We start from the raw sequence: 22,326 nt of genomic DNA on the forward strand, positions 1-22,326 counted from the left end.
GAATACCGCTACCGTTACCCGTAAAAAGTAACGCGATACTTCATACGCTACTTTTTAGGAAAGCAACAAACAGTATCGTTGATGACGTACTTCAAACGTCTTAAAATAATAAGTAATAAAATCAAACCATATCTCAAAATAACAATATAAAATAATAAATCGACGTCCAATAGACGTTATACGTAGGTTGCCTGAAGGCTATAATTTGGAAAACAGTTTTTTACAGATTTACTAAACCCTACTCGATATCCTGCATATTCTCTCCCTCTAAAGCAAATAAAGCACAAAGCAAGTCTACCGATAAAAGGCTCAACAGCTTTGTAACAAGAAAACTCAGATTGCCCGGAACGAGAAGTTAGTAAACGTACAATGGTAAGCTTTTTGAAATAGGACGTTGACTTCCTTGACGTACAGATAAAGCTTTCCCATCGAGGCGCATAGTGGACATCTGAACACCACGCCGTTTTCTTTCTCCTCCTTATACTCAAAGACGCTTGCTGCAGCAGGCCATGGTCCCTCCATTGCAGCGGACAGGAAATGGTCAAGCACCTAAGCGTACGTGGTGCAATGTCATGTGGAATGTCATGACTCATAGCTAGTGGGGACGGCTCCAGGATGCAGTAGGAGTGACGTCAGTTTGCCCCAGACAACTCCGACCATACACCAAATCTTCAAGTAGGTTAATCCCAAATAGGGAACAGGCGTGGAGGACACAGCCTGTTTGTAAGATAACGGCCACCGCGCCCTCCTTTCGGCTATTTGCCTGGTCTTCGCAGAATGAGTTGTGATATCGGGCAGCTTGTTCGAAGGCAGGCAGAGTGGAGACTTGATGATATGTCCAAGTCGAGTTGTCGCGAACCTGAGCGCGGAAAGTAGCGGTAACGGTAGCGCCGCTACTAGTAATGGCGCTACGTGCAACAATGGGTTTGGGACCGTCCGCTGGTGAGGAATAAAATGGCAAAATTCGCTCCTTCAAAAAGCTCCGCCACCGAGTCAATTTCTTTCGCCTTTTTTTTTCTGGCGGACCACAACACATAGACCCAAAATATTTATTGCTCCTGTGTGCATGCATGTTACGGTACAATATATAGTTTTTCAACGGAAATCGGTGATGATGTCCGGACCACCCTGCCTGAGTTGAGATGGAATCACCCAACGGGCCTTTTCGAAAAAGGAGATGCACTATCTTCTTTCAGACCGAAATGGTGTAGCCTCGATAGCAGCATCCGCCGATGATGAGCAGACCCTGATTATTTACATATGTTCAACATATGTACCTGTCGTTAAAATACTTTTCCAAACTCAAAGGGGACCATACCATCTGTTTTTAGTGATAACCTGGCGCCCGCAAAGCCGCATGTAGAGTGGGAAGTCAATTTAGGTGACCTCCATGGACAGTAACGCAATGGGCCAGTATCGCTGGGGCATTGAGCAATTCCGAAGTGGGCTAAGAGATACGCTAATGCGAGATTGCCACTGTCGTGTGTTAGCAAAGTTAACCCCTTTCCCTAGGGGGTCGTTCAAAGCTGCAAAGGACCCCTACTTCGAAGAAGCTCCAGTCTGCCCGTGTGATACGGGTATTAAGTCCCCATAGGGAACTTGAAAAAGGGTATGGGGGAAGGGAGTTGCCTCAGGACAGAAGCCGCCGATATTTCGAACAGAGACTGTTCTTCTTCTGGGCACCGTCCTCATCATTGGCATGGTATTTAAAGGGTTAGGTGTGACGTGTTTAAAGGTTCATACGAATTGTGGGTCAACAGCCCCAAGGGAAGAAAGGGTCCGTACGAGCTTCTGCGGCGGAGTGAATGGCCGCTTTGTTAGAGTGGGGAGGGGATTATGTGAACGTAGTGATCTAGGCTCCAGACCGGTTACAGGAAAATGGGAGGTTCACGGACACGTGGACGAAACGGGACAACAGGCAAGAATTTGCAAGCATAGCGAAAGATAAGGAGGTCAGTGGTTACGTGGGGAAAATTCAGGAACGAGCAAAGGTTTTTCTTTTAAGTATTAGTAATACAAAGTCGTGGCATACAATAAAGAAAGCAGAAAGCAATGGCCATGCAGAACATAACAGATGATAATGGAGATAGAAGGGAAAAGCATATTTTATTTGTGAAGTGTTTCTAGGGTGCCTTGTGATTTGTTGATACCGGACGGGTGAAGAGCGTTGAAAAAGGGTATGTTCTTTAGAAAGGGCAGCTGAGGGAGCTTCGTCTGCCGATTCGCTGCCAAGTATCCCAACGTGAGTTGGTACCGAGCAGAATGTTAAACGGAGGCCGTTATTAATAGCTCTGCTAGTCATGGATTGCGCCCGCTGCACAAGGGTTCTGTTTGTATATCGCATATTGCGTGTATGGAGCTTAGAGAGTCTGTGTATATGATAGGTAAATTTATTCGTCTTTCTAAAATGCAATTGAGCGCTAGGATGATCCCATAAACGTCTGCAGCGAAGATTGACGCAATATCTCCCTTGCGATGGGACCTTGCACAAGTAGGAGAAACCATGGCGCATGACTTTCCTCTGGCTGATCTTGATCCATACGTATACATTTAAGTGTGCTCCCCAAAACTTTCGTTGAGATGTTCAAATTCCTTTTGTGGTACAGGAGTAGAAGTGCCATGTTTGTTAGAAAATTGTACTTTGGAGGGGGTTCCCGCGGAGGAATCATGTCACATGACTCTGCTATCAAGGAACTATAAGAGCTGAAATCATAAAACATCTCGTGCAGTTCCCATACTAAAGGGAGGAATGACTGTGGGTCCGTTGATGAAGAGCTCTTTAATCCGCGTGTCCTTCACAAAGCAGAGTACAGCATAGTGCGGGTAGCTTCATATGTTTACGCATACAGCACTGCAAGATACATTTGTGCACCGGTACTTTGAGCACTGATACTTTGTGCACTGCAGCAGCACTTGAAGCCGTCGAGTTGTATCGGTCTCTCCGTCTACATCCACGTCTCGGAAAGAAACATACGTGATGTCTTACAGAGGACATAGTAGTGTGCAACGTCTTCTGCGTGGAGCTGTACGGAGCGTACATTTACGACTGCGAGTGTCAACGAGTGGGGCTTGTCTAGTTGTTCCACGCACTGCGTAGTGATTGTGCCTGGACGGTGCTTTTGCAGTCGATGAAATTTTTCCGCCAAAGTTCTGTTGATATGCGCCTTTCTGTGACAGAAGTTGAAGTCACTGCCAGCTCACTCAGCTATCTCACTTTCCATGGATAGCAGTTGTAAACTGGCGGGATTCTCTCCTTACTCCCAGCGCTGAGCGCACATGCGATAAGCGTTTTGTGCGGACATGCGAATGCCGACGACGGCGACGCGATCTCGGGAAAATCTCCACTGTACAGCTGCCGCTGTACAGTAAAGGGAGGGCGTGCACTACTCGGTTTTTGTTGACTGAGAAGTAAAAGTCACGTTCATTTTTTTGGATGGTGTGACCCACGTTCGTGTGGGGTTTCTTTTGCACAGCAACGCGCTCCTTGTCAGATATATTGGGGAGTCGGGGACCAACTGTAATCTTTTTTCTGCTTGGGACTTCCTGCTCACAAAGGAGCGCTCAGAGCACGTCTTGTGATAACACTCCATGGAGGTCGTCTCCGTGGACTGTGATTACAGAAGTGGCGTCGGTGATAATGACACCACGTGAGTGTGGGGCTTGGAGGTGGATCGTCACCAACTTGCAGTGGCGTAGCGTGACGGGGGGGGGGGGGGGGCGTTGGGGCGCTCGGCCGGAGCGCAACATTTTTTTGGGCGACAAATTATCGACAGAGAGAAAGAAGCCAGAGAATGCAGTCAAACTGTTTATCACTTGAAATGTTATTTTATTTTTTATTTTTTACATTGGGCGTTGTTGGAGCGATCTTCTGGGCGCCAGCCCAGATGGAGGGGAATTCCACTTCCCAGAGCGCCGGTATTCCTAAGGGGCACCCTAAGGGCGCGCGCCAGCCAAGTGCATTCACGAGCTTTTATTGCAATAGTAACGCGAAATAATATGTTCAATAAAGAAGAAAAACAGGTTGCAGAATATATAAACCTGAAGTAAAGAAAGCCTCGAACAAAGAAACGACGAGAGGATAGAGAGGTAGCAAGCGAGCTGGTGGTATAGATCCATAACTTAAAAACCCGAGACTAGGGGACAAAAAAAACGACAAACACAGACAAGGTCTCAAACACAGCTGAAAGTTTACTTAACAGCACAAACATATATTGGGTTCAAGTGGGTGAGAAGGAAGGGTGAGGTGAATAGTGAGAAGGGTGAGAGAATTTTAGAAATATAATGTTTTGCAGATGGTGACGCTCAAGGACTTAGCACATATTTTACCTTGTAGTTGAAGGAGTTGCAGTCGCTCTTTGGTGGGGCCTGGATTTGAACGTGCTTGCCATCCACAGCACCCAGACAATTTGGGAAGTTCCACCGTACATGAAACCTTTGAGCAATGTCCAGCCATTGCTGCTTTCATGGTATCTGAAAATAAGTTACATGCTTTCCTCAATTGAAGGACACCGGATTGAGTGGGAACCCTGCACAACACTTACTCATTAAAGCCAGATGCCTCTAACCATTAACGTTATATTCAGAAGGGCAACTGTAAGATTTATTAATGGGCTTTTCTCACTCCAGGATTCAACGGTAGAACTTCACAAATACTCTTTCTAATCTACCCCCTCCCTCCCCAAGAACGTGAATTGTACGCACTGGCAGGTACAGTGGCTTCAAGCGTTTTCAAAGAACCCCACATGTGTGGTGGATTATACGCCCGCACGTTTTGGGTGACACCCTGAACTGCGACTTCTTTGATGGCGTTTCCCGAAGAAAGATACCTGTATGCAAAAGTAAGTCTTGTGTTCATGTGTGAATAACATAAGATATGCTTGCACCTGAGAGTGATGGCAAGTCTCTGCTGTGAAGATATTGGCTCGCGACAGAGGTATGTCTTTGTGAGGCCCTAGCGCACAATATGATGCAGCTCGTCAAACCTACTTGGTGGCATTCGGTAGTACTTGAAGAAAAGAGGAGGGTCACCCCTCATCAGCTGCATCTGAAAGACCAATAATATAAAATGTTCCCAAAAAACTATCACCCGTCCAACTTATTTCCATACAATAGTATACGACTGCTTGTGAACTATAACAATCATGTCTGGAACACACTGAACTTGCTTACTGCAGTGTGGAACTCTACTTCAGATTTCCTCGTCAACCACAGGGGATGTATCCAGAACCTCCGCTTCTTTCTTTCTTGCTCTTTCTTTTTCTGAAGCAGTAGTTTCTTCTTCAAAAGAAGAAGCGAGCGGTAGCTAGCACCCATGACCCCTATCCAGCGAAGGTCGCTGCCAACGACAGGTGTTTACGCTGTCTTTCGCTGTTTTCACGGATAGCAATATAGGGACTGTGCCACAAACTGGTGGCGCCGCGATGCGGCCTCGGAGAAAGTACATTGCTTGATAGCCGCCGTGCAGCCAGCTTTGTTTACATGTGAAGTGCGGGCGTCTTTTTTTGCCAACTGTTGCATCGCTAACTGTGCCAGCACCTAAAAGAACTCTTTTAGGGATGTTTCATTTCTCGTGATTTCTATGCTTCCAATACCACTGAGGGCACTAGACTCGCAGCGAATAGAGTTTGTGACGCACGTTCGGCCATTGCATGAGGTGTGCTCAACATGAGCGAATATATTCTATTTCTTTTGTTCTAGTTTCTGTGAAACTGCATAATGGTCATTGATTTACTGTTGCCACTTTCTTGACGGTGAAACGCCGCTGGATACTGTATCACCGTCAAATGCACCGACCAAACGGCAACCTAGCTATTTCGAGATAATGATTGAGGTGTTTCATCGCCAGTGCTCATAGCCGATATTGCTCCCGGTAATCTGGTTAACGAGTCTTATAGTGAGAACGGAAGTTCTACGTTGTCAACAAGCTTTAGTATTTACGCAATGACAATTTCACAGCTGTCGTGCCGCAAGCCTACGCCGGTAGCCGAGGTAAAAACTCGTACAATTTCTTCTGAGGATCTCTTTAGCGTTATTGTATTTAAAGATACTGGAGAAACTGCAGAACAAGTTTAGACAATAGTAGTAGGGGGTGGTGTCCGCACTCAAACATTGCCACCAGGGCAGCGCCACCGTCGCGTCCGCACCGACTTTTTTCGCGAGTTTTTCCTGTGCGCCACAGGCGGCGCTCGGGTGGAGGCGCTTACCGGTGGCCGGCGCGTGGCCGGAGGGCGGCGTGCGCGCTTACCATCTCACATTTTTCAGCCTGGGCCGACTTCTTTCGACAGTTTTCAGCCTGGGCCGACTTCTTTCGACAGTTTTCAGCCTTGGCCGACTTCGTTCGCGTATTTTTTTCAGCGCCCGGCGGGCGGCGCTCAAGTGAAGGGCTGTCCGTGCGCTTATTGGTGGGGGGAGGGCTGCGTGCGCGATTACCCGCTCACATTTTTCATCCTGGGCCGACTTCTTTCGTCGTTTTTCAATCTATGCCGAATTCAATCGCAATTTTCTTTCCAGCTACAACAGGTGTGCAGTAGACTGTTTACATGCAAAGGATAGCCATACACAAAAGTACAAGAGAAAATATATTTATTAAAGTCATTACCTGGAGAAACCTCAAGCAGAAGAAACACAATACAATACATGTAACAAAGATTATACTTATTACAGGTATGATGCAATAGCATTGAAGGGGTATCACACATCATACACAATATTTTTTATTAGGGGTAATCACGCGTTTTCAATTAAGCAGAAGCAGTAGCACATTTAATCAAAGAAGATATTTTTAATCAATACGATTACAATCAAATTAAAAGTTTTATTATAAAAAGTCTAACATGACCACCATAGCGGAGTTTTAATTACAAAGTTCTGACAGATGTACGTAACTTCATGCGCAACAGCTAATATTCCATTATGATACATTTAATCAAAGAATATATTTTTAATCAATATGATTACAATCAAAATTAATAGTTTTATTATAAAAAGTCTAACATTATTAGACGTGACCACCATAGTGGAGCTTTAATTACATGTGCCGATAGATGTATGTGTACAGCAGAGAACCTGGAAGACCATGGGACACGAACACAAGATGAAATAAAATCTATAGCACTACATTGGTTAATCAAACAACAGAGGAGGAGAATAATCTATCATTTTAACTATCATAAAATCATCCTCGTGACTTCCCCATACAATTTTCATTCTAAGAGACACTACGAACCTTACGTTGTTTTATGAATTCAACACAGAAAATATATTAAAAAATGAACTTCAACACATAGCACGCTCCTAGCCAACAATCAGCTCTAATAATATCTGCCCTGATTTGTTGAAGACGGGAGGCGTACACCTGACAGTTATGAACATTTTCGAGCGCAATAGGGAAGATTATTCCAACATTACACAATTAATCATTTTCTTATTAAGTAAACAGCATAGGCATGCGGAAATAATGAGAAACACAATCAACAGCTATTAGAGAACCAAAACCTATCACATAAATAACAGACAGATGCAGGAAAATAAATGAAAAAAGAATCTATCAAAACGATAAACATGCACGGACGAATAGCTGAGAAACGCTTTGAACGGCACATGATGAATAATTTAATACAGCACAGAGCTAACGCTGAATAGCAGAGAAACACTCTAAACGGCGCATCTGCCAACGTGTAAGCAACAGACAGGAAAATATTACTGAAACAAGATCAACAGCTAATAGAGAGCCAAAATCCCACACGTAAACAAGAGGTACACAAAGGATAAATAGTTGAAGAACAATCTAACAACCCGGCGTCGGGAACTTGGCGCCCCCATCGCCCGGCAGCAGCCGCAGTAGCCCCCTCCTGCACCCACGGTTGGGTCGCCGCAGGAAGGAGACCCCCACGTATAGCTGTGCGTGGCTTTCTCGTGTCTGGGGAAAGGGGGATCCTGGCGGTTGAGTGGACCCGGAGGTGGTTTAGGACCCTTCGGGGTCCCTCCGGGAAAGCAACACACCGCTTTGGCCCCTGCTTCCCATAGTCGGGTGGTCCTGGAAGACCCGGCCAGGATTATTCAGCTAGTCGCCATCTTCGTTTTCATTACTTTCTCTTCCTTGGTCTCCTTCCCTTCTCTCCTTTTCCTCTTTTCACCTTCTTTGGCGTCAAGGGTCAACCTTGCGCAGTCTTTCCCTCTCCAGAAGCTGCACTAGGGTATAGTGCAGGGGAAGTGTTAACGTGCAGAGCACGTTCCCGTTGTTGGGGTCGGTGGTGGCCGACACGCCACCTGCACTGAAGCACCCACTTTCTTTTATGGACTCAACACAACCCAAAAAACATGATCGGGGCCCCAAGAGGCACCGCACCGAGGCACATCAACAGCACTCACTTCAATTTTTCTCCTCTGAACCTTGGTATGCAAAGTTCCTTGTTCTGCATGCAGAGGATGGAACAAAGCCACTGTCTAAGATATCTCCTTTCCTAATAGCAAAGGAACTAGAAAAGATCATTGGGAAAACATACAATGTTAAAAAGTTTCCAACAGGAGACTTACAAATCGAAGTCAGCAATAGACAGCAAAGCTTGGCACTCCTTTCTCTCAGCAGAATTGGAGACGTGGGAGTCAGTGTTACGAAACACCGGACTCTGAATGTTTTGAAAGGGGTAATATCTGAGAACAACTCCTTGACTGTTCTGACACTGAGATCCAAGAAGGGCTTAAAGATGAGGGTGTAACAGCAGCCAGGCGAATTGTCATGCGTCGTGATGATAGGGAAATCCCAACCAAGCATGTAGTCCTTTCTTTTCAGCTACACAGACTTCCTTCCACCGTAAAGGCAGGATATATCAACTGCCACGTCCAACCGTTTGTTCCAAACCCACGACGCTGCTTCAAATGCCAGCGTTTTGGGCACGGATCACAGGCTTGCCGTGGGAAGACCACTTGCCCAAAGTGCGCCGGTACCGAGCAAGACCATGTTGTTGAAGCCTGTCAAAAGGAGCTCCACTGTGCAAACTGCAAGGGCAACCACCCCGCCTACTCTCGATCCTGCCCTCGATGGAAGGAAGAAAAGGACATACTTAGAATAAAAGTAACACAAGACATTTCGTACAAAGACGCGAAGACACAGTATGAATTTGCAAACAAGGGCGGTTATGCCGCAGTGGCGCGCAGGGGAGTGGTGCCACTGACAAAATCCGTAGAGACTCAGACTTCTGAGCCTCTACCCCACACTCCCCAAACAAAAGAGAAGCCAGTGGAGAGTTCTTCTCCAGTGGCTCCGGCTGCTTCTGTAGCCAGTCACCAACAGGCCGCGACGGCCTCGAAGGAGGTTGTCGGTGCCCCCTCAGTTTGGGACGGTGTCCCAAGGGACTCATCTCAAACTACGAATCTGAGTATGGAGGTTGACGACGATGACTGCTCGTCGCAGAAGTCAACGTCGAGCCTCCCCAACAGTTCTTCTGAAATGAAAGAACAAAGACAACGTAGAACTGGCAGAGGAAGGGGATGTAACTCGAAGGAAAAGGCAAAGCAACCACCCCCAAGAGTACAGCCCCCCTGAACATACACACAGACAATGCAGATACACTCTCTTCTTCTGTTGCTCAGCATCTTAAATATGGGACAAGTTATCCTTCAGTGGAACTGCCGGGGCCTTTTCCCAAACATTGACGACGTGCATGATCTTTTAGAGAAATACAGGGCAGTGTGTATTTGTTTACAGGAAACATACCTACATGAACACAACCTAAATCCTTTTCGCAGACACACCATTGTCAGGAAGGATCGTGCAGACAGTACACGTGCATCTGGAGGTGTGGCTGTGGTTTTACCACATTCAATACCCACAAAACATGTTCCACTTGTTACGGACCTCGAGGCAGTAGCAGTTCAAGTATGCCTCGACAGGGTCCTCACAATATGTTCGCTCTACCTGTCACCATCAGTTGTACTAGAACAGAGAGCTTTGGAGAACTTAATTGATCAACTTCCTCAGCCATTTATGATCCTTGGTGACCTGAATGCACACAACCCCTTGTGGGGTAGTGCAAGAGTGGATAGGCGAGGAAAAATGCTGGAGAGGGTGCTCTTTTCAAGGCCTATTTGTCTACTGAACACAGGCTTACCCACATATGTACATTCTTCGACTCAAAGTTTTTCTTGCTTAGATATTTCACTGTGCAGTCCCTCTCTCTTTCATTCTCTTGACTGGACAGTTGAACAAAACCCGCGTGGAAGTGATCACTTCCCGGTGGTTATAAAATTCCGTGGTCACACAAACTCGCTGATGACACGACCACCACGATGGAAACATTCCGAGGCAGACTGGAACTTGTTCCAAACTGAGGCCAGTCTTGCGCCTTCGTCCTTTGAACGCATGTCTGTTGAAGAGGCAAATAACACTATTACCAGCATAATCGTACACGCTGCTGAGCAGTCCATTCCCCAGACATCTGGCCGTCTTCCCAGGCGTCCCAAACCCTGGTGGACAGATGAATGCGCAAAGGCACGCAAAGCACAGAACAGAGCGTGGGGTATCTTTAGGAGGTACCCCACTGGGACAAACCTCCTTCTTTTCAAAAGAGCTCGTGCTAGGGCACGTTGGACACGGCGACAAGCCAAAAAACAGTCTTGGAGCACTTTTGTGTCATCTTTAAACACAAACACCCCATCTAAAGTAGTATGGGACAGGCTTAAGAAAATTAAAGGTGACTATACTAGTTTTTCTATCCCTTTGCTTCAAGTGAATGGGGCAGTCTGTCAGAGTGCGGACGAGCAAGCTAATGTCCTTGGCGAGCATTTTTGCAACGTGTCGAGCTCGTCCCACTACAGTAGTGACTCCTTAAAGCTTAAAGAACGTGCTGAGAAGCAGCACATCCCTTGTAGATCAGGCGACAGGTGTGCTTATAACAAGCCATTTACAATGACAGAACTGTTGAGGGCCTTGTCTGCTCTAAAAAACACAGCACCAGGACCAGACAGAATCACCTATTCAATGCTAGTGCACTTGCCACGCGACTCTCTATCCAGTCTTCTTGACTTCTTTAATCTAGTCTGGCGAGAAGGTCAGCTTCCTTCCCAGTGGAAAATGGCAACCATCATCCCTCTCCTAAAGCCAGGAAAAGATGAATCGGATCCATCGAGTTACAGGCCAATCGCACTGACCAGTTGCCTGGGTAAAACATTTGAGCGGATGGTAAATGGTCGTCTTATGTACTTCCTCGAAGAAAATCAGTGCTTAGACAGGTATCAGTGTGGCTTTAGGGCTGCACGATCAACATCAGATCACCTGTTGAGGCTGGAAACCACAATAAGAGAAGCCTTTATCAGGAGACAACACTGTGTGTCATTGTTTTTCGATCTAGAAAAGGCTTACGACACAGCGTGGCGGTATGGCATACTTAGAGACTTGCATGTTCTAGGAATTCGTGGTCGTCTGTTTCGCTGTATCGCCAATTTTCTTGAAGGACGGACATTCAGGGTTCAGTTAGGCACTACAATCTCTCAAGCATTCACACAAGAGAATGGTGTTCCCCAAGGAGCTGTTCTCAGTGTCACCCTATTCATAATCAAAGTGAACTCTCTTGTCCGTGTCCTACCTCCATCCATTTCATATTCACTTTATGTAGATGACTTGCAGATATCTTGCTCTTCTTCCAGTCTTTCTGTCTGTGAGCGTCAGCTACAACTTGCCGTTAACAAGCTGTGCAAATGGGCATGCGAAAATGGATTTAGATTTTCACCCAGCAAGACTGTTTGTGTACCTTTTTCACGACGCAGGGGCCTCTTTGCTGAGCCAGAACTTAAAATGAATGGTCAGGATATCACTGTTCAGGACGAGCATAAATTTCTTGGCGTTAACTTTGATAAAAAGCTAACCTTCTCTTCCCACGTGAAGAACTTGAAAGCAAAATGCTTAAAGTCTCTGAACATACTTAAAATTGTATCCCACAGATCATGGGGTGCAGACCGTCAAACCCTTCACCGTATATATAGCAGCACTGTTCGTGCCAAGTTAGATTACGGGTGTTTCGTTTACGGATCGGCACGCCCATCCGTCTTGAAGGCTCTAGACGCTGTGCACCACCTCGGGTTAAGGCTAGTGCTTGGGGCTTTCAGAACCACTCCAGTCCAGTCTCTTTACGTACAGTCAAACGAGTGGTCTCTGGAAACACGCTGTTTTTATCTTGGAGCTTCATATAGCGTGAGAATTAGGGGGCACTCTCAACATCCTGCTTTGGCCTGCATAAAAGGAACTCGCTTTAAAGGGACTCTGACCAGAAACTGTGGGAGCTCTTTCGTACTTGTAGTCGATAAAGCACCCAACAAGGACTCTCCATGCGAAAATTCACGCATTAAAACCCCACGGTTTCTCTAAACTCGAATTTTAAACATTCGACTTCATCCGAGTGCAGCACGCCTAGCGTCAAACCGAGAAAACATACGTTTATATAGAATATCCACCCCGGCCCACCATCAAGATGACGTAAACACGGGGGCCACTCGCAACACCCACAATTGGCTCAAACGCGTCACGTGGTCACGCAATATCTGTCAATTTCCTTCATGAAATAACATTTCTACGTTAATATGTTTTTGTTACAGAGCCTCAAAAAGAAAAATATACCCTACATTTATCACCTGCAACAGTTTCTACGATTTTCTTTTCAATCTGTACACGGAGTTCGATATATGCTTCCGTATCCGGTCAGCTGTAATGGATGCCGTATGCCGAGCTTGCGAACTGCGAACTTGTGTGACTCCCGGTTCATCCTCTTTGTTCGGGTCATTGGGTTGGTGTTGGAGTTGGTCACCATATTCTGAACGTTTCACCTATCGTTGCGGTGTACTGTTCTTGATCTGCTGCGAAGCGACGAACCGCAACGGCAGTCACTCGCCTCAGCGAACTTCTGTCTGCTGCATCTCAAAGGAGCATGGGGACCTGATGATACCTTCAACTAAAAAAACCAAATGTGCTCTCGTGTGGTCCTGACGGAAAAGTAGTATCAACAAGGTTAGCACATTTATTTTTCAGTTCCAAGTCTACGTACTGAAAACCATGCAGGTGCAGTCGATCATTCTCGTAGCTGTTGTGTAACGCGTATGCTTTCTTACATATCCCACAGAACCCTCCACTTTTTCGACCAAGTTATCGTTATGAGGTCCTTCTGATGGCTTCTTACTAGGCTATGCCGCTCCGAAGCATTGAGATGGCGAAGCGTCGTGGTAGCTGCACCTCTGCCTTCGAAAGATGAATCAGTCATTCCACACTGTGCTTACTGGCTTTGTATATAGTCTGGCAAATCCGACAGACTTGGACTGCCTTTTTCAAGAAAGTTTGAAATGTAAGTATGTGTATATTGGTTTCACATATCCACCACATATTGAGCGTGTGTATGATTGTACTATATATGCTACAGCGTATCAGCGTACATTATTATTCAACACGTAGTGTGGCAAACTCGACATCAGTCACACAAAGCCAACAATTGCCTTTTCTTCAATTGCTTATTTTTATCATATCATGTTTTTGTCTATATCTCAATTTACCAACCAACAGAGTATATTATTTTAGTATAATCGTCTGATACTTAACAAGTCACAGTTTTACCATGGTTTTGGCGCACTATAGCCTGAGTTGCTTATGCGTCATTAAATTGAATCATCGTCATCTTCAACTGCCAGTATTCAATTGAAGTGCCAGGTGGATATAATGATATGGCAAGATATATTTTTTGCTGTCATCCTGGAATTGCTCATTTCAGAAGAATAGTCACCGTGAAGTTTGTTTTCGTTTTCAGAAACATTAAGAGGACTAAAACCAAACACTTTTCTTTCAGAGCATCCCTTATGCACCTGCATTTCAATTCGAATCTGTATTACAAGAATGACAGACCACTCAACAGAGATGAACATCTGAAAGTGAAAGAGCTGGAATGAAGATACGTTAATCTGTGTCAAAGGTTCTTAGTATGTGTGCGAGTCGAGGACATAGGTCTCAAGCTTATTCCTGTCTTCAGAAGAGGTGACAACTATGCTCCTTCTATCTATTAACCAGCTCCACTTTTTAGGGTTCCTTGTAAACTAATGGAGCACATCATGTACTACCACGTTGTCAACCAAGCTGAGTCTGTCGATTTCTTTTTTTAAATTCCAGCATGGCTTTAGAAAAGGGTATTCAGGCAAAACTAACGTAGTGGAATTCTCGTTCACAGCATTTCAAACTGTCTTGATTTCTGGGTCCACGTAGATGTAGTATTCTTTTTATTTTGTAATGGCTTTTGACACTGTGCTCTATGCTCGCGTGTTGGCCAAAGTAGCCTAATTAAAATTTGATCCTGCTACCTGGATATGCAGTTTCTCAACTAACCGTAACCGTGGCGACAACTCGTGAGGAGAACCTATCATATCGCCACCATGCAGCATTTGTTATGTTACAATCGCTTCACATTTTAATCTAGTCAAAAGCAAGGCCTTTTGGTGATCGGTCTTGTATGATTACGTGCCCCTCCGTTATGTAACACCACACTGGGTTCTTCAACCTATGAGAGATAAATAAATATATTGCCAAGTAAATTGTCTACAAGGCTCGTTATTCCATTTCGCCACACTACCACAAGCTATTGTTAGAGTAGTGGCCCAGGGTATGGAGCTCGCCACTAATCATCATTCAAACAAAGTTCATAATGTAAAATGCTTTACTCAGAACACTGGCTTAACACAACAATTAAGAATAAAGAGAGTAAACGTTTAATTGCCTATCCAGGTGGCATCATCCCTCCAACAGAGAACAATCAAAAACAACATCAAAGGAGTCAAATCGGTGGTCCGCATTCCTTTCATCCACTGTATTTCATACGCTATTTGGAGGGCACTGTGCCCATCAGGCATTTTGACTGTGCATATCAAGTTGAGTGCATAGAATGTGATGCAACCTACATTGGCGAGATAGACAAAAGACGTGGGACAAGACTAAAAGAGCCAGTTGCCAGGGCTACTAATGCTTAGCTTAACTAAACAGGACCGAATCAGTCTACCACTGCTGTCCTAAGGGACATATATTTTGATGGTGCAGTAACCTTTGCTCATGACTAGCGATGGGGCCCTAGAAAGTTCTTAGAATCCTGCTTTATCAGGCGTGATGCTTCAGCCTGTAATACATTCCGTGGCCCCCTATCGGATGTGTAAGATTCCCTCTTAGATAGGCTGATGTGCTCATCTTTGGCCTCTGTTGTACTGATGATGCCACCCGGATATGGCGACAAAACGTTTACGCTCTGCTTTTATTCGTTGTGTTGAGCGGTGTTTGCAGTAAAGGATGCTACATTATGAGGTTGTCACCCGGCTTTTGAAATATATTTTCAAATAAAGTTGTTGTTTTACAAAGCTCAATACATTGCAGAAATCATTCTTGTTGCCTATTGTTTTGGGGGTGCCATTCTTGCAGTCACATGAAGCACTGAAGGGCCAATTTAAAAAGTAAAGGCAGTCTGATTTATGTTCTTGCCGACATGGCACAGCGTATGTACGAGGTAGCTCCATTTCAGAAGCCTGAGAACACTCAAAGCAATTAGTGTGCTAGCATCAGATATGGTGCACAGCATTACATATTTGCTTTTGCTAGGGCAACTAAGAAGGGTGGATAGAAAGGCAGTTACGACCTGTTTCCACAAAAGACACTCAGATTCATTAGCAATTTCCTCCAAGAGAGCCAAGGCTTTTTCTAGATTACTAGAACATGGGTACCTGGTTATAAATAACAAGAATTCATCTACCAGAAGTCAGTGTTTCACACACCCTGCTTTCCATCAACACTATTAAAAGGTGTGACCCCCAAACCTGCACAAAATTCCTGGAGAGTCTTTACTGGACACTGTTGCTGTCCCTCTCACCAGGTGCTCTCTATGAACCCGATTCACAGTTCTGGATGCACTGCCTGAGCTAACTTCAGCATGCTTTCCCAACACGAATGGTAACTGCTATGAGGAGTGTTGTACTTACTGAAAGCAACATGAAATGCTGTACCTTGACAGGTAACGTTGATATCCTTCTTAAGACCGTAGAGAGATGTTCCTTGCTCCCTTTCTTCCAAATCTTACTATCAGACGCAAGCCCACTTGCCACCAAGCCAATGAGATGTGCCTCACAGTCAGTGCAATCAAGGGAATCTATCACTGAGGCTCAGAAAAGCTGTTTTCCATCGGGATCTGATCCAGCACTGAGCCGTGAGTAGCCCCGTGAAAGTACCAGGGTTTCTTCGAATTTTAGATGTGCCAGCATTTGTTTTCCTCCCCTCCTTCTTTTTATGTAGTAACTGATTACTTTAGCCTTGTACTGCTTTGGAGATTGAAGATGCGGAGATGATATAAGAGGTGGAACTAGGCTTTATGCAAAATGAGGCAAAGTGTGACTATGTACAAATCTTCTGAGAATGTCTATGTATCATTCACACAAAGAGAGGATACATGTTACATGTTTTTCCGGTTTTGATATTTATTTATTTATGAATATATCTCAAAGGCCATTGCAGGCATTACATGAGGGGGGACATCAACATGGGTCACTTAACAAATACGGAAGTTACAAGGAACATACATATTTGGAAGACAAGACTCTATTTTTTGTTCGTTCATCAGTCTTGCTCAAGAAATTGTTCACTGTAGCAATGGTACACAATGTCACGAAAGGAGTGCTCATCTATCATTCCGCAAGACTCATTAAAAAGGACTAGTGTTGTGTTTCAACACAACATGTTGAACTCATGAACCATGCATCATCCTGAGAGCTATAGATCATCCTAAATACAGATGCTGAATTATTTTAAATGTGATAGACGAGCTGTGCGAAGAGGTACCCCCAGTTAGGATCTTGGGTACTTGAAGCCTGTGGCATTTTCTGTGGGAAAGGCTTGCCAGACCCTCTTCACTGCACAGGCTGGGATGACCATGATCTTGTTTTTTCCAAGCTTGTGCCATACTCACCTTGCAAACTGGCGATACGCAGTGTATCTGCATCGTCTACACAGATGTACATAAAATATAGTTTAGGCAAATAGGTAACCGGTTACAGTACAGTGTGTGTGCATTGTCATTTCTACATGTACCTGAGAGTAACTGCAGTTTACCTGCCCACACCTTGTACATTACTACACATGCTGTGTTCTTTTAGAACCCAAAATTGTTTTACTTTTCACTGAATCGACAATCAAGAACACTCAATATCGCTAAAAACCTACGCTAAAACCTTATGCACAGGGCAATACATAAAAACGTGACTCAGGACACAGCACACTGACAATTACAAAATTGCCTATATTGGTTTTCTCCAGTTCAGAGTCGTGTACTGTATAGCCTTTTTATGTGCTGCGCACTGTACTGGAGTTTTTAACGACTCTATTGCAGGACCAAACCAGTTTTGGGCGCCCAAATTTTAACATCGTTCGACAAGGACACATGTGACTTACTTGTGAATACAGTCGCTCATAGGTTCGCGTGCCCACGGAGTTCAATATGCGACCTTCAGGACAGTCATATTGAAGAATAGAAGTTGGAAATCTTTGTGGGTTGTAATGCACTCATACTGCAGTCATTCGGCAGTGTTTTCGAGCTCCTTGCAGCACAAGCATTCGATCTCCTTCGGCATTATGACACACCAGCCACACCGGCACCATGAACAGCAAGTGCGCATTAGATATCAGAACACGAAATTTCTGCGAACGTTTACATGTTCGATCACAGTGTGCGTTAAAAAGCTCATCGCTTACCTGAAGACAGGCGACTCATGCTGTTTGCTTCATCTGTAACTGATGTTCGTAGAGCTCTCACTTCGTCTCGCATTCGCGGCATCGGCGACGTTTCGAAAGCCTACCGAGCTGTTCAGCACGCAGAATTTTCTTCTCGATGTCTCGATCGCAGAAAGGTCAGAAACAAGTTCCGGGCTCGAAGTCTCCGCATTTCTGCCTTCGACGTCCATATTGAAGATCGCTTTCCGGACGGATGCCGGCGCTCTCACAGACTCACTAACAACAGAACTTCCGGTCCGGGCGCCCAATGAAACGTGGCCCTCGTGACTTCGTCACGCACACGGAAATTGGCGGATGTCCACTGCAAAGAGGCTAGATTTCGGCCCCGATTGCGCGAGTTGAGGGGGAAAAGCGAAGCCGGTTTTCAGCTCCCTGTTTGGCAAACTTTGGCTCCGCGCACAGCCAAAATATTTCGCGTGTGGCTTGGAGGCATATTATACCTTCGTAATAGATGCAAACGAAATATTTGTCGAACTTCTGGTCAGAGTCCCTTTAAGCAGCTTTTTGAGAACAAGCCCCATGCGGTAGCCCCGTTCAGCATGCGACTCCAACATAATGTTGAGAACTATGCTTTCACCTGTTTTACCTTACCTTCAGTAGACTGTAGCAAGATGGTTCCCCCTTGGCAACAACCCGTTGCGTGTGATGTAACTCTTCTAAAGTACAACAAACAGGAAACCCCTGCAGCAGAAATCATGCATGAATTTGAAGACCTGAAAGAAAGCTTTGGTGATCATGTTGAGATTTACACGGATGCATCGAAATCCAGCGTTGGGGTGTCATGCGCCATGATATCTGGCACATGCACAAAGTCACACAATTTAAGTACTGTTTTATCGATCTTTAGTGGTGAGATGTACGCGATTATTGTAGCACTCAATCACATTCTTCAGGAACACTTTGTGACGTCAGTGATATACTCAGACTCCCTCAGCTCTCTGCGTGCAATCAGTAGTCTTGCAACACACAAGAACCTACTGGTCAGGCGGGCACGGTACCTAATGAGTCTCATACAAGGAAAAGGGTACAGCTTGAGGCTATGCTGGGTGCCAAGCCACGTCGGCATTCGCGGAAATGAGAAAGCTGATCGTGCAGCTGCAGCTGCCCAAGGAAATGATATCACACCTTTTGAAATTCCGTCTAGTGACCTGATGCTGCAACTCAAGAAAGACATCAACAAGAAATGGCAGGGTTTCTGGGCAACACAAACACACAACAAACTTCATACAGTCAAACCTCATGTTGGCGCATGTGTTCAACTTTTTCCAAAGCGACATCATGAGGTCCTATGGAGTCGACTGAGGCTAGGGCACACCTTTCTCACTCATGCACATCTTTTACGGGGAGAGGAAGCACCCGTGTGCACAAGGTGCGGAGCTGACCTTTCCGTTTTACACCTGCTCATCACTTGCCCTTTGTTTGAGAAACATCGTAAGCAGTGTTTCCCTTTCTTTTATGACCACTATTTGCCTCTTCACCCATCACTTTTGCTGGGTGATGAGGCTCTCGTTCCCTTTGAAAATGTTTTAAATTTTTTTAGAGAGGTGAATGTAATCAACCAGTTGTGAAGTTTTAGTTCACCAGTTTTACCTTCCAATTTACACAGAAGTGTAGTTACACAACTGTCCTTTTAATTAAATCACTATGCTCTTAACATAACCCATTCATGTATCATCGTCGTATATGGCGCACTATGATCTCAGTTGTCGCTGCGGCATTAAACTTACAATCAAATCAAATCAAAACAATCTAACAAAACAAGAAACATGCACGGATGAATAACAGAGAAACACTCTAAACGGTGCATCTACCAACGGTAAACAACAGACAGGAAGATAATTGAAAAAGAATCAATCAAAACGATAAACATGCACGGATGAATAGCAGAGAAACGATTTCAACGATGCATCTGCCAACATGTAAACAACACACAGGAAAATAATAGCGAAACAAACTATCAAACATTACAATTTGAAATTGAAATAATATATCTTTTGAACTATCATAAAATGAACGTTGCGAGCTAACACTATAGAATTTTCATCCTACTCAGGCACTATAAACATTACCTTGACAGAGCTATCCAAACACGCAGCACAGCTATGCTTTACACAATACAACCAGACTTGAGACCCGGTGGGGTCACTCTCTTCCTCTATGCAGCCCGGTGGGGTCACTCTCTTCCTCTGTGCAGCCCGGTGGGGTCACTCTCTCCATCTATACAGCCCAAACCGAACGTCCTTTGTCAATCAGTGGGGTGGGGAAATCCTCTCTCTTTTTCACATTCTTTCCTCCAAAAGGAGATATTCTTAGGACTGGTGTACAGAGACGAATTTTTTATTGATTGCAAATAGACATTGGAATTATTCGATTCTCAAGAACACAATAAGAATTCTATCAAAAAAACAATAGCACGCCAAAAATCTAAGAATAGACTTTTATGTCAGTGCAAACTGGTTTTAGAGAAACATTATCTAAGCAAACGAGAAAATATTATCGGCACAAACAATACCAAACGAGAAACGATGCATTTTAATGTATTTCAAATCTGACACAATTATTATGCATACATTATTCTCAACTCATAAAATATCGATCGAGTGAATATCTGAAGCAAAAAGAGAAAGTCAAATTTATTCAATGATAGAAACAATACTCATTCGAAAACGAGAATCAAATTTAATTACATCGTTTTATGACAACTTTGCAACAGTAATTTCTACACACAGAAGCTGCAAACAACTCATCTGAAATGCAAATTAATGTGAAAGTTTGCTACAGTGAAAATCAACGCACACAGCTCAAAAATACATTCCAATCTAGTAGAATATTTTTTATTAATATCAATCGAGTGATCACCTGAAACAAAGTCAAAGCAGTAATTAATTTAGGCAAACATTTTCCTAACCACGCGCGCAAATACAACACAGAAACACGTCTTTTTCATTCAGGACCCACTAGTGGATTCGAAGTGAGAGGGGGAAACGGCGGGGTCACTCTCTCCCTCTATACAGTCCAAAGCAAAGAATCTGTTGTCAATCTGTGAAGAGGTCAACTCACAAAATATCAATCGAGTGATCATCTGAAGCAAAGAGAGAAAGTTAAGTTTACTAAGTGATAGAAACAATACATAGTAACAATAGTAATTCCTACATCCAGAAGCCACAAACAACTCATCGGAAATGCAAATTATTGTGTTTGCTATAGCGGAAATCAACGCACACAAATTAAAAATACATTCCCAACTAGTAGAATATTTTTATTAATATCAGTCGAGTGATCATCTGAAACAAAGTCAAAAAAGCAGTAATTAATTTAGGTAAACATTTTTTCGTAACCACGCAGCGCAAATATACATCACAGAAACATGTCTTTTCCATTCAGGGCCCACTAGTGGAAACGAAGTGAGAGAGGGAAGCTGAGTTCCCGTACACTTTCGTTAAGGTTACTCCCGCAGGGAGTAGGGGAATCCAAAACAATGGTCTTGGTATACAATGTATAGTTGAACGCCATAAACCGAATCCAGCAAGTCAAGTTAGGGAAGGAGGGGCACTAGCGCTGTCTTGTACATAGAATCATTGAAAACACACATTTTTTCATTACACATCACATCTTTTTTTGCAAATTGACTTTCATAATTCTAACGTCACGTGGAACATTTTAAACGCGATAATAAATTGTTAATAAATAAAATTAGCATCGATATGCTTTTAATTAAGTGTAGACGTGCATTTGAAAACAGAAGAGACAATTGCTATACATTGAAGAGATGGACGGATTTTGTACTCGTTACCATACGTCATGGGAGGACCTGAGAAAAAGTTGCTTCGAAAAGGAGGAGCCGCGAAACGAATCATTTATCGCTGCATTTCAATACGTCCTAGACATGGTCGTATTCGGAGATATGGTGCAAATTATGGAATTCAAGATGCGAGAACTTGTATGCCGAATCTACAATAGTTATAAAAATATTTGCACGTCAACATCGGAAGGACCACTTGGATTGATGGGAAAGTTTTTGAGGTTTGCTAACGAAGAATTGAAATACACTAGACCAAACGTAATTGTAATCATTGCAATGGGCACTGCATTAATCAAGAAAGCAATCAGATCAAATTATCATATACAAGCAGTCTATATCGCACAATTCATTACGGATTTGTTGAAATTACACCTAACGGTTGAAATGGAAAGTACATAAAGAATCTTATCACGTGGTATATTCCACCCTAGAACTTATACGCATTTATTTTATTCTACCAGTCTAGGATGTCGAATGAACAGAAGTTCAATATTGTCGTGCAAGGTCTGATGTATCATCACTTATTGAAACTCAACAAACATATCAAGTGTGGTGGGCCAAGAAATGGTCATCCGAGTCGTCGAATGCGTTTCGGCAACACGCCGGGCGGCGTTTCCCAGGCACCCTTCCGAAACCGAACGCGATTCGGCGCCCGACGCGTTAACGCGGCACCCCACGCGAGCGTGTTGCTTTCTTCGGAAGCGGCATCGACGACTCGGATGACCATTTCTTCGAGTTT

General features: G+C 44.3%; 1 long non-coding RNA gene across 1 annotated transcript in view; it reads right to left on the reverse strand.

Moving 5' to 3' along the window:
• LOC135372184 (uncharacterized) overlaps window positions 1–17,876 on the reverse strand; it is a 352,119-nt gene extending 334,243 nt beyond the window's left edge. Inside the window, exon 1 of the long non-coding RNA XR_010415860.1 lies at window positions 17,851–17,876. This is a non-coding gene — a long non-coding RNA (uncharacterized LOC135372184). The remainder of the gene's footprint in view (window positions 1–17,850) is intronic.
• Between the last annotated feature and the right edge of the window lie 4,450 nt (window positions 17,877–22,326).

The sequence above is a fragment of the Ornithodoros turicata genome, unplaced genomic scaffold (genome assembly GCF_037126465.1).
Source record: "Ornithodoros turicata isolate Travis unplaced genomic scaffold, ASM3712646v1 Chromosome13, whole genome shotgun sequence".
NCBI classification, from domain to species: Eukaryota; Metazoa; Arthropoda; class Arachnida; order Ixodida; family Argasidae; genus Ornithodoros; species Ornithodoros turicata.